The sequence below is a fragment of the Helianthus annuus genome, chromosome 11, assembly GCF_002127325.2.
Source record: "Helianthus annuus cultivar XRQ/B chromosome 11, HanXRQr2.0-SUNRISE, whole genome shotgun sequence".
Taxonomy (NCBI): domain Eukaryota; kingdom Viridiplantae; phylum Streptophyta; class Magnoliopsida; order Asterales; family Asteraceae; genus Helianthus; species Helianthus annuus.
Window position 1 is genome coordinate 156,465,035 of NC_035443.2, and position 13,707 is coordinate 156,478,741.

A 13,707-nucleotide genomic window follows, 5' to 3' on the forward strand; every position below is an offset into this window, starting at 1 on the left:
ACCAGGGATTTTTATCATACACGCTTACAAAACGCTTGATTTATACAAAAATAAAAACCATGTTTTATACATATTCAAAGTATAGGATTACGGGCATAGAGTCAAAGTCAGGGTGGGCATTGACGGTTATACATACTTTACAAATACATGGTTTTATGATCATAGATCGTTACAAATACGAAGTCCTCACATAACTGGACAAGAAAATTATTTTTAAATTCGTTTTCTCAATACCATTTCGAAAACCGGTTATTACAAAGATTTATTTCAAATCTTTCACAACTCAAAAGATTTATTTCAGATCTTTTACAAACAAACTATGAACTCGCTCAACTTTATGTTGACTTTTTCGCATGTTCTTTCTCAGGTTGCATTCTAAGACAAAGTGCGGTTGGAATAGAAGAACCATGAAGAGTCGAGTACTTAGTGGCGTTCAATTTCTAAAAGACTTAGATTATTTGCTTCCGCTGTGCAATGAAGATACCAGTCCAGTCACGCCAATGCTCTGATAATTTTGGGGTGTGACAGATTGGTATCAGAGCTATAGGTTACAGCGAATTAGGTTTCTGTTGTGATACCTAGGCTCTAACCTCACATTTCCCCCTGGGGACTTAGATCATTGAGACATTGAACACATACAGAACGCCTAGTACTCGAATATGGTCTCGAACCGTTGCCGAAAAACAAACAGTCAGAATATTGTTTTCAAACATACACTATTATGGTATTTCATACACGGTGCATAAAACAATTACATACAGTACACAACACTCTGAGAGTTTAGGAAACATGCATTTAAGACCTTCGGAAAAGGGAATTCAGTCTGATAGGCTGGGAAGGTAGTCTGAGAGACTAGAAGATTCAGTCTGAGAGGCTGGGAAGGTAGTCTGAGAGACTAGAAGATTCAGTCTGAGAGGCTGGGAAGGTAGTCTGAGAGACTAGAAGATTCAGTCTGAGAGGCTGGGAAGGTAGTCTGAGAGACTAGAAGATTCAGTCTGAGAGGCTGGGAAGGTAGTCTGAGAGACTAGAAGATTCAGTCTGAGAGGCTGGGAAGGTAGTCTGAGAGACTAGGAGATTCAGTCTGAGAGGCTGGGAGGATAGTCTAGTGGGACTAGGAAGTTCAGTCTGAGAGGTTGGGAGGATAGACTAGTGGGACTAGGGGAATTACTTGATTGCTTATTGGTGACTAACATGCTTATTTGATTATATGATCGATTATTTGTGCATGGTCATCACGTAGTAACCGCGAATATTAACTCGGGTACACACTATTATCCATATTGTCTATGATATTTTAACTTCCCGAGCAGGCAGTCTACGCATAACAAAACGCTAGCGCACGAGAATACATGGAACTCAATTTTTACGTCAACGAATGTCGGGGTACATCACCTTCTACGTAGCACACTGTAACACCCCGTGTTTTCCAAAAGTCAAAGTCAAAGTCAAGTGTTGACTGTTATTGGAATTAAAGATTAATAAAGAGTAATTTCGTTTTAGTTTCATTTTGATTTTCATATTATTTGGAGTAAGTGTTGTATAATCAAACTAATCGACCGATAATCGAACTGTGAATCAACGACCGACTGTGAATGATAGGAAGTAACAATGCAATAAAGCTAATCAATCAATAATCAAGCTAATCAAATCAATCATCGAACTCAAGTGTGGGGATTTTAGTACTTTTTATACGTGTGTGTGTGCCTTATGTGTTACTTGTGCATGTTTACTTTTATGTTAAAGTGTGTGGTGAATCAATCAAATCAATCAAGACTCAGAGGTGAATCAAACTCAATGGAAATCGAACCCGAAATGGTTGTAAGGATGCTTGTATGTTAGATATAGTAGTTAGGACTAAAAGTAATTTGATTAGGAATTCTATCATTCTCAAATCATCGTTCATCGAACTCGAAATATCAGAAATCGTCGCGAAACACTCAAAACTAGGCAAGCCGTTCGAACAGGGCAACCTGATCGAACAGGCTAGCCGATCGAACAGGGCAACCTGATCGAACAGGCTAGCCGATCGAACAGGCTGTTCGATCGGACAGCTGTTCGATCAGGGATGCTGTTCGATCAGCTGACCCTTTCCTCTTTTGGAAGCCTATAAATAGGGCTGTCTTTGTCAACCTTTCCACTTTTGGAAAAGCTCTGACCGACCAGCCTCTTCTTCTCACTAAATCTCAGATTTCTCTCAAACCGGTAAGTATTTTGCTCTAATCCTTGTACGTTTTTGTTCATTAATCGATTCTCCATCTTTCTATCTTTCAAAATCTGAATTTCATCCATGAAATCACCAAGATCTAGGTGTTCTTGAGTGATGTCATCATGGTGTTCTTGGTGTTCATCAAGAACTTCATGTTCTTGACTTCATTCAACCATGAATAAGCTAGATCTAACCGATTTCCACATAAATAACCTAAAATCTTCCAAAGATCTTAACATTTCACGGTGGCAAAGGATTGGAAGATGGGTTTTCATCTATCTTTCAACTCTTTTACACTCAAAAAGGTGAAAACGGGACTTGAACCGATTTACAAATCAATCTAAACGAACACATGGTTCAAGATTCGGGTTCTACCTAGAGATATACCGATTCCGGGTTAAACGTTAAACTTGGGTTCCAAGCCGTCTCTGGCCGAGCTTGGGTGATTCCTGCTCGAGTCAGTAGGCTAAGTAGGGACTTCAGCTTTGTGGTTCAACTCGTAGTCAAAATATCTCTAAAACATCAACAAATAACGGGAATAACCAAGTGTTAAGTGATAGGTTAACCGAATCGAGAAGCTGGCCGAACGGCTAGGCTGTTCGATCGAACAGCCCAACCGAACGACTATGCCAGCCGATCGACTAGGCTAACCGATCGACTAGCACTTAGTCCCACAAACTCATGAAGTGTAGTATTGACGAGGTACTGTTCGATCGACTACGCCACTCGATTGTAATCATTACTGCTCGAATCATGAGATACTATACTTCAAAACACTTAGACTTTTCGAAACATTGGGATGTCACCCGATCGAGCATGCCAGCCGATCGAGTGACATATTTGAAAGCAATGCAATGCTAACCGATCGGTTGGGCTAACCGATCGAACAGCTATTCGATCGGCCAACTTGAAAGGTAGTACAAACCATCATACACAAACACATCCTTCACATCAAAGGAAGAAACAATCCACTTGAAGAAACCAGCCGATCGAGCCAGCCGGCCGATCGAATGGATGTTCGAACGGACTTTCAACCCAATCGAACAGCCCACTCGATCGAACTGCTGTCCGATCGAATGGCCTACTCGATCCAAGTACATTGTTTACTTTTTCCGCGTTACTCATCGTTGTGTTATCGAACTATTCAGGCTAACCTATTCTCAGTGCTCCCTTCAATCCACAATCAACCACTGTGAGTATACTCGATCCCTTTTTGCTTTCAGCACTTTTGGGTGTTACATACGTAAACTATCAAAATCACAATCAACACAAACTATTTGAACGCTAACCTACTTGCATGTGCTACTTGACTAAATGATTGCTGTTTATTATGTTTACACGTGGAGTGCTATCTACCTGCTTTAGCAACATAGTACTATAGTTTGGACTCAGCACCCGTTCACACGGGGGTTGCTAAGGACAATTTCTTGCATGGATTACGGTGGTAATCATGTATTGCGAACTGTCTCGGACAGTCAACCCGCAGTCGTTGGTATCGATGGTCCCATGTCGATAATTTACATGCATCGTTTTCCCTTGTGTACGTGCTTGGTTATGCGTAAACTATTCAAACTCTATATGCTATATCAAACTTGTGTACTCACCTTTACATTATATGTATTGACTTTTATTTTAACGTATGTGACAGGTGTTTAAGCTACTAGCGTGCTAGGGAAGCGAGGCAATAATAAGCTTCTAGGAACCCGTGACCTTAGGACAGTGTCCACGTATCTGTTCCAGGGCCATAATTATCTGTAGATCTTGTACTGGCACCTGTAGTCAGTAAGATTTGCGGATAGCCGTCTAGAAGTCTTAAAACAATATTTAATTCGGTCTGTAATAATTAAGAATTTGAGTTGTCGAAACAGTTCCCATATTGTTTAGTTGATTTCTATGATAACTTGTTATTATTTGGGACACGGTATGGGACGTGTTATATAACTGAATTGTATGATAGTTGTTGTGGAGACTTCTGAACAATCTGTTTCGCTCAGTGCCACGCCCCGATGATTCCGCCATCGGTTGGGGTGTGACAGATTGGTATCAGAGCCATAACTATAGGGAATTAGGTTAGACACGATCTAGTCCGGATCGCTGTCTTAGAGACCTAGACTATAGTTAGGAACCAAGAGACCAAGTTTATGTGCTTATTTTATGTTGCTTCCTTCTATTCTATCATTACATCCGAACTCCGAGCCAAATTTTGTAATTTGGACGGGATTAGGAGTGAAACCCGCAAATTCCTGCCTAAATTACAAATTCTTGCCAATTACTTTGTGCAAATTTCTATCAACAAACGGGGGAGAATTATACCAAATTAGGGCTGAAACCCGTAATTTGATGAAAACTTTCCTCTAGATTTTCTTAAAACAAGGAAGAAATTGCTAAGCTAGGGGTGAAACCCTAACCTTGGCAGTTATTCCGACCTTATTCTATCTCGCCAAGGCAATTGACGGACTCCAACGACCTGAACTCACGAGTATGGCCTAGAATGCGCATGTATAATGCCCAAGAATCGAGGCAGAAGCATGTCCCCTAGAGTCGAAAGTGACGACAAGTCAACTGTGAATAGTTAAATTGCCATGGTTAGTCAAAGTCTAGTAGCCGCAGACAATCCATTTTCCGATTTTGAGTGTTGCTTCGTTGATTTTATATGATTTACCTGTTTACGTGTTTTAAGATTCGTTGATTGCTCCATTTGTTATCAATCCGCGTGACTTTGTTGCTATCCTATCTTGATTCAAATCCCTGTTGATGTGATCTAAACGAAACCAGTGTGCTATACTACGCTACGCCATACTAAGCTACTCGATGTGTTGTATGTGACCGCTATATTCAAAACTTAGAGGTAGTCAGGAAACTAAGTGTGCTACTAAGTACTGTTAGGAGGAATTACGTGACATTAACTACCTCTGTGATAAAAATTTCGTACGTGTTTAGGAAATTATGTGCCCTAATTGCTTCTGTGCTTATGTGCCCTAATTGCTTCTGTGCTTATGTGCCTCTATGATTATGTGCTTATGTGATTATATGTGTTACGTGACGAGATATGCGACGTGATTCTAAGCTTTAGAGATCTAAGAACGTGTGAGACTCGAATTCGTTGTGTTGAGCCTGTGACGATGTCTATTGCAGACCATGTCGTCATCTGGACAACCTAGATCACGCTCGCGTCTTACCCGCCAGGAGAAAAGAGATCGACGTCTGGCTGCTATCATCTCTAAGACCGTGGCGAAGGCCGTGAGTGAGGTTTATGAGAACGCCAGCAAATCATCTGAGATGTCACAAGCTGATGCTCCGAAAGAATCCAGCAAGACTGCTTTTAGCTTCAAGCAATTTAAGGCATGTGGGCCAAAAGAGTTCACCGGTGAGGATGGTCCAACGGCTATGTTTCACTGGTTTGACTCGATAGAAGTCACCTTTCGTCAAAGTGGATGCCCAGATAATCTCCGGACTCTCAATGCTACTGGCGTCTTCCAGTCCCGTGCTTTGGACTGGTGGACTGCTGAAAGAAACAAGCGCGGAAACGACGCAGCCTATGCTCTGTCCTGGAAGAAGCTGAAGGAAATCATGATCGAAGAATACTGTCCCTCCCATGAGCGTCATAAGTTGGAGGATGAATTCTGGGGTATTAAACAAGACAAGGGTGACAACGCCGGTCTCACTGCTCGCTTCAAGCAGTTAAGCATCATCTGTCCAGACCAGGTCAAGACTCCCGACATGACCATCAAGAAATACATCCGCGCTCTTCCTGACTGTGTAGCGGATTTTGTCCTAGCTTCAAAGCCCGCAACGATTGAGGAGACCTACCTGCTCGCCGCTGAGATTAATGACAAGCGGGTGAAGGCTGGTTTCTGGGATAAGCAAGTCAAGCCCCTGCATCAAGTCACCGCCGCATCAACCGACAACACCACCACTCAAGCCTCCAAGTCTTCGAGAAGAAGAAAGAAGAACAAAAGTTGCGCTGCCGCAACCACTGCTGCTCCACTACAGTCTGTACCAGCCCAGCAGCAACAACCACAGCGCACTGCGCCAGTGATCAATGCGCCGCCAGCGAAGCGTGCGTACACCGGCCCCCACCCACTCTGTGCTACATGTTCTTATCATCACCCGGTGGGTGTGGCCTGCCGTTTCTGTGTCCACTGCAACGTTTACGGGCATTTCACTGCGAGTTGCCGCTATGGTCCCCGTCAGACGCAAGCTCAAGCCGCTGTTAACCAAGCCCTGCTACCTGCTCCTCAAGCTCCTCAAGCTGCACAGGCCCCGGCAAACAATGTTCGGACCTGCTTTGCATGTGGTGACCCTAACCACTTCGCAAACCGGTGCCCGAACAGGGTGGTGAAACAAGAAGCTCAACAACCCCAGCAACAACAACAACAGCCTCAACAACAAGCCGCTCACGCCAGAACTTTCAACATCAATGCACGCCAGGCTCAAGCTGATAACAACGTGGTCAATGGTACGTTCCTTGTGAATGGTATATATGCATCATGTTTGTTTGATACTGGAGCCGATAACTGCTTTGTGTCATTTGAATTTGAGAAGCTTCTTAGGCGTAAGCGTTCTTATCTTTCGACACCCTTCGAAGTAGAAGTCGCTACCGGAAGAACCATTGCTGTCAATTCTGTACTCCGTGATTGTACTCTCGAGCTCAACAATCATATATTCCCGATTAATCTCATTCCAATGCAACTCGGAAGTTTCGATGTCATAGTAGGCATGGACTTTCTTCGTGAAAACCATGCTGAAGTTGTGTGTGCCGATAAGATGATTCGTTTTGTGCTAGCTAGTGGTGATATTCTATGTGTTTATGGTGAAACTACTGCAAAAGATCTCAAGCTCATGTCCTGTCTTCAAGCTCGCAAATATCTCCGCAAGGAATATCGAGCCTTCTTGGCCAACATTGTTGTAGCTGAGACGGACAAGAAAAAGAAAGTTGAAGTCAAGGATGTTCCTGTTGTCCGAGAATTTCCTCAGGTGTTCCCTGATGATCTTCCTGGATTACCTCCTAGTCGTGATATCGACTTTCGAATCGACCTAATTCCAGGAGCCAACCCAGTGGCCAAAGCTCCGTATCGACTCGCTCCATCTGAGATGCGAGAACTCTCAAACCAACTCCAGGAGTTACTTGAAAAAGGCTTCATTCGCCCGAGCACTTCTCCTTGGGGCGCACCAGTCCTTTTCGTCAAAAAGAAGGACGGGTCGTTCCGAATGTGCATCGATTACCGGGAATTGAACAAGCTGACCATCAAGAACCGATACCCCTTACCAAGAATCGATGATCTGTTTGACCAACTACAAGGTGCTCAGTGTTTCTCCAAGATTGATCTACGTTCAGGCTACCATCAGTTGCGGATTCAAGAGGAAGACATACCCAAAACCGCTTTTCGAACCCGATACGGCCACTACGAATTTGTTGTCATGCCTTTTGGTTTGACCAACGCACCCGCGGTCTTTATGGATCTGATGAATCGCGTGTGTAAACCGTTCTTAGATCGTTTCGTCATTGTATTTATCGACGATGTCCTGATCTATTCCAGATCGAGGGCCGAACATGCGCAGCATTTGCGATTGGTTCTCGAGTTGCTTCAGGGAAACCAACTTTACGCCAAGTTCTCCAAGTGTGAGTTCTGGTTGGAGGAGGTTCAATTTCTGGGTCATATTGTGAATAGTCGGGGTATACACGTTGATCCTGCAAAGATTGAGGCAGTCAAGGGATGGGTTACGCCAAAGAATCCGTCAGAAGTTCGCTCTTTTCTCGGATTAGCTGGTTACTACCGACGATTCATCGAAGGATTCTCAAAGATTGCTGTACCGCTTACCTCCCTTACTCATAAAGACAAGCCTTTTGTGTGGGGAACCGCGCAGGAGACTGCTTTCCAAACCCTCAAACACATGCTGTGCCATGCACCAGTTCTTACACTGCCGGACGGAAGCGATGATTTCGTTGTCTATTGTGATGCTTCAAACCTTGGACTTGGCTGTGTTCTCATGCAACGAGACAAGGTTATAGCTTACGCATCTCGACAGCTCAAAATCCACGAGAAGAACTATACAACCCATGACCTCGAGCTAGGCGCAGTTGTCTTTGCTTTAAAGATTTGGCGACACTACCTGTATGGTACAAAGTGTACGATCTTCACCGATCACAAGAGCCTACAACATATCTTTAACCAGAAGGAACTCAACATGCGTCAACGCCGATGGGTAGAACTTCTCAACGATTACGATTGTGAGATCCGTTATCACCCAGGCAAGGCGAATGTAGTTGCAGACGCCCTCAGCAGAAAGAATTACGTGATAGGTGTTCGAAACATCCAGGCTCAGTATAACCTCGAAGCTCTCATCCGCGAAGCACAACACGCTTGCTTTAACGAGCGTACGTTGAAGAAAGAACGAATCTATCACGATGGAACTCAGCTCGTGAGCAAAGCCAACGGGATATTCTATTATCTGGACCGAATCTGGGTTCCGAGGAGGACAGATTTGCGAAAGATTATCATGAACGAAGCCCACAAATCCCGATATTCCATTCATCCCGGTGCGGACAAAATGTACCAGGACCTTCGCTACAAGTACTGGTGGCCTGGGATGAAAAGGGATATTGCTCTATATGTTGGTAGCTGTTTAACTTGTGCAAGAGTCAAGGCTGAACACCAAAGACCTTCAGGCTTACTCGAACAACCGCCGATACCCGTATGGAAGTGGGAAAGCATAGCTATGGATTTCATAACTAAGCTTCCGACCACGCCATCAGGTCACGACAGTATTTGGGTTATAGTCGACCGTCTAACCAAATCAGCCCACTTTTTGCCAATACGAGAAGACTATAAGGTGGCCAAGCTAGCCCAAATCTACACCGACGAGATCATTAAGAATCATGGTACGCCTCGAGACATCATTTCTGATCGCGATGCTCGGTTTACATCGAGATTGTGGGAAACTTTTCAAGCAGCTCTTGGTACGACGCTGAATTTGAGTACCGCATTCCACCCGCAAACCGACGGGCAGACTGAAAGAACGATTCGTACTATTGAAGACATGCTCCGTGCGTGTGTTATCGATTTTGGTGGTAGTTGGAGCAAACACCTACCGTTGGTCGAATTTTCGTACAATAATAGCTATCACTCCAGCATCGAAATGGCACCTTTCGAAGCCTTGTATGGTAGGAGATGTCGCTCGCCTATTGTATGGCACGAGGTCGGTCATTCACAATTGACTGGGCCCGAGATTCTGCAAGAAACGACTGACAAGATCCACCAGATAAGGGAAAATTTGGTAAAGGCCCGGGACAGACAAAAGATGTACGCCGATAAACGACGCAGGCCCCGCGAATTTGCAGTTGGCGACTACGTGCTCCTAAAGGTATCGCCTTGGAAGGGAGTAGTCCGATTCGGCAAAAGAGGGAAACTTGCGCCTCGATTTGTTGGACCTTTTAAGATTCTGGAAAGGATCGGTAAGGTTGCCTACAAACTCGAATTACCGGAGGAACTCAGCAATGTCCACCCGACTTTCCATATTTCAAACCTTCGAAAATGCGTAGCCGACCACGACGCAATAATACCACTCGACGATCTTCAGGTCAATGAGACGCTGCACTTCGTGGAAAAGCCTGTCGAAATCATGGACCGACAGACCAAGCAACTCAGACGCTCTCGCATTCCTATTGTAAAAGTACGATGGGAAGGCAAACGAGGCGCGGAGTTCACTTGGGAACTCGAAAGTGACATGAAGGCCAAGTACCCGCAGTTATTCAGTTAGATCTGAAGCATCAAATTGGTAAAAATCACACGGCGATGTACGGTTCTCGGCCTAATTTCGGGACGAAATTCCCTAAAGGAGGGGAGACTGTAACACCCCGTGTTTTCCAAAAGTCAAAGTCAAAGTCAAGTGTTGACTGTTATTGGAATTAAAGATTAATAAAGAGTAATTTCGTTTTAGTTTCATTTTGATTTTCATATTATTTGGAGTAAGTGTTGTATAATCAAACTAATCGACCGATAATCGAACTGTGAATCAACGACCGACTGTGAATGATAGGAAGTAACAATGCAATAAAGCTAATCAATCAATAATCAGGCTAATCAAATCAATCATCGAACTCAAGTGTGGGGATTTTAGTACTTTTTATACGTGTGTGTGTGCCTTATGTGTTACTTGTGCATGTTTACTTTTATGTTAAAGTGTGTGGTGAATCAATCAAATCAATCAAGACTCAGAGGTGAATCAAACTCAATGGAAATCGAACCCGAAATGGTTGTAAGGATGCTTGTATGTTAGATATAGTAGTTAGGACTAAAAGTAATTTGATTAGGAATTCTATCATTCTCAAATCATCGTTCATCGAACTCGAAATATCAGAAATCGTCGCGAAACACTCAAAACCAGGCAAGCCGTTCGAACAGGGCAACCTGATCGAACAGGCTAGCCGATCGAACAGGGCAACCTGATCGAACAGGCTAGCCGATCGAACAGGCTGTTCGATCGGACAGCTGTTCGATCAGGGATGCTGTTCGATCAGCTGACCCTTTCCTCTTTTGGAAGCCTATAAATAGGGCTGTCTTTGTCAACCTTTCCACTTTTGGAAAAGCTCTGACCGACCAGCCTCTTCTTCTTACTAAATCTCAGATTTCTCTCAAACCGGTAAGTATTTTGCTCTAATCCTTGTACGTTTTTGTTCATTAATCGATTCTCCATCTTTCTATCTTTCAAAATCTGAATTTCATCCATGAAATCACCAAGATCTAGGTGTTCTTGAGTGATGTCATCATGGTGTTCTTGGTGTTCATCAAGAACTTCATGTTCTTGACTTCATTCAACCATGAATAAGCTAGATCTAACCGATTTCCACATAAATAACCTAAAATCTTCCAAAGATCTTAACATTTCACGGTGGCAAAGGATTGGAAGATGGGTTTTCATCTATCTTTCAACTCTTTTACACTCAAAAAGGTGAAAACGGGACTTGAACCGATTTACAAATCAATCTAAACGAACACATGGTTCAAGATTCGGGTTCTACCTAGAGATATACCGATTCCGGGTTAAACGTTAAACTTGGGTTCCAAGCCGTCTCTGGCCGAGCTTGGGTGATTCCTGCTCGAGTCAGTAGGCTAAGTAGGGACTTCAGCTTTGTGGTTCAACTCGTAGTCAAAATATCTCTAAAACATCAACAAATAACGGGAATAACCAAGTGTTAAGTGATAGGTTAACCGAATCGAGAAGCTGGCCGAACGGCTAGGCTGTTCGATCGAACAGCCCAACCGAACGACTATGCCAGCCGATCGACTAGGCTAACCGATCGACTAGCACTTAGTCCCACAAACTCATGAAGTGTAGTATTGACGAGGTACTGTTCGATCGACTACGCCACTCGATTGTAATCATTACTGCTCGAATCATGAGATACTATACTTCAAAACACTTAGACTTTTCGAAACATTGGGATGTCACCCGATCGAGCATGCCAGCCGATCGAGTGACATATTTGAAAGCAATGCAATGCTAACCGATCGGTTGGGCTAACCGATCGAACAGCTGTTCGATCGGCCAACTTGAAAGGTAGTACAAACCATCATACACAAACACATCCTTCACATCAAAGGAAGAAACAATCCACTTGAAGAAACCAGCCGATCGAGCCAGCCGGCCGATCGAATGGATGTTCGAACGGACTTTCAACCCAATCGAACAGCCCACTCGATCGAACTGCTGTCCGATCGAATGGCCTACTCGATCCAAGTACATTGTTTACTTTTTCCGCGTTACTCATCGTTGTGTTATCGAACTATTCAGGCTAACCTATTCTCAGTGCTCCCTTCAATCCACAATCAACCACTGTGAGTATACTCGATCCCTTTTTGCTTTCAGCACTTTTGGGTGTTACATACGTAAACTATCAAAATCACAATCAACACAAACTATTTGAACGCTAACCTACTTGCATGTGCTACTTGACTAAATGATTGCTGTTTATTATGTTTACACGTGGAGTGCTATCTACCTGCTTTAGCAACATAGTACTATAGTTTGGACTCAGCACCCGTTCACACGGGGGTTGCTAAGGACAATTTCTTGCATGGATTACGGTGGTAATCATGTATTGCGAACTGTCTCGGACAGTCAACCCGCAGTCGTTGGTATCGATGGTCCCATGTCGATAATTTACATGCATCGTTTTCCCTTGTGTACGTGCTTGGTTATGCGTAAACTATTCAAACTCTATATGCTATATCAAACTTGTGTACTCACCTTTACATTATATGTATTGACTTTTATTTTAACGTATGTGACAGGTGTTTAAGCTACTAGCGTGCTAGGGAAGCGAGGCAATAATAAGCTTCTAGGAACCCGTGACCTTAGGACAGTGTCCACGTATCTGTTCCAGGGCCATAATTATCTGTAGATCTTGTACTGGCACCTGTAGTCAGTAAGATTTGCGGATAGCCGTCTAGAAGTCTTAAAACAATATTTAATTCGGTCTGTAATAATTAAGAATTTGAGTTGTCGAAACAGTTCCCATATTGTTTAGTTGATTTCTATGATAACTTGTTATTATTTGGGACACGGTATGGGACGTGTTATATAACTGAATTGTATGATAGTTGTTGTGGAGACTTCTGAACAATCTGTTTCGCTCAGTGCCACGCCCCGATGATTCCGCCATCGGTTGGGGTGTGACACACACGACGCTAGTGCACAGGTATACGTGAAACTTGAGCTTACATCAACGAAGGTTGAAGTACGTCACATACGACTATCGAGGCGAGGCCTTTGAAAAGACGCGATGGCGCAATTTAACGACGGCGCTAGATTCCTGTCAACAGGAGAACTAACGGCCAGGAAACAGCAACTAGTCACGCGATCCTGCAAACGACACGAGTCATGTTCGGGAGAAAATGTAACACCCCCAAAATTTCACCTGTGAAAACCCTACGAGGCGCGTTACGCATCAGAGTTTGAGCCACCAATCACATTGAACCAATGATAAATATTTAAATAAGCCATGACATTAATTTACCAAAATAAGTTGTCGACATGATATTAATTCTCAAAAGTTGTGTAGCGGAAGCATGTGATAAGTTGTTTAGCAATTGTTTCATAGTAACGCTTATAACCAATGTATCAAATGTAATTTAATCCAAGAGCCTCGATCCATGACCACTCCAGCACTCCCAGATAGCAAGTTTCCCCAAATCCATGATACCTAAGGACCTGCGAGCATGTAACACGTGTATCAGACAAAGCTGGCGAGTTCACAGTTTTAGAAAACATTTGTTACCCGTTGTATGTAAACCAGTTCAATAACCAATGCAAGTAATATTGTTAATATCTCATTTCCGAACAATGACGGCTCCTGAAATACACGACTGCCCTTCCCACGTACTCCTATCTAGTACTGGGCCAAACTGGGTCATTAGTTCACCTCCGTCCTCTACAGGCACGGGGTGAGGGTGCCAAACCTAAGTAGCGCTACTAACTAATACCAGATGAGGGACTTA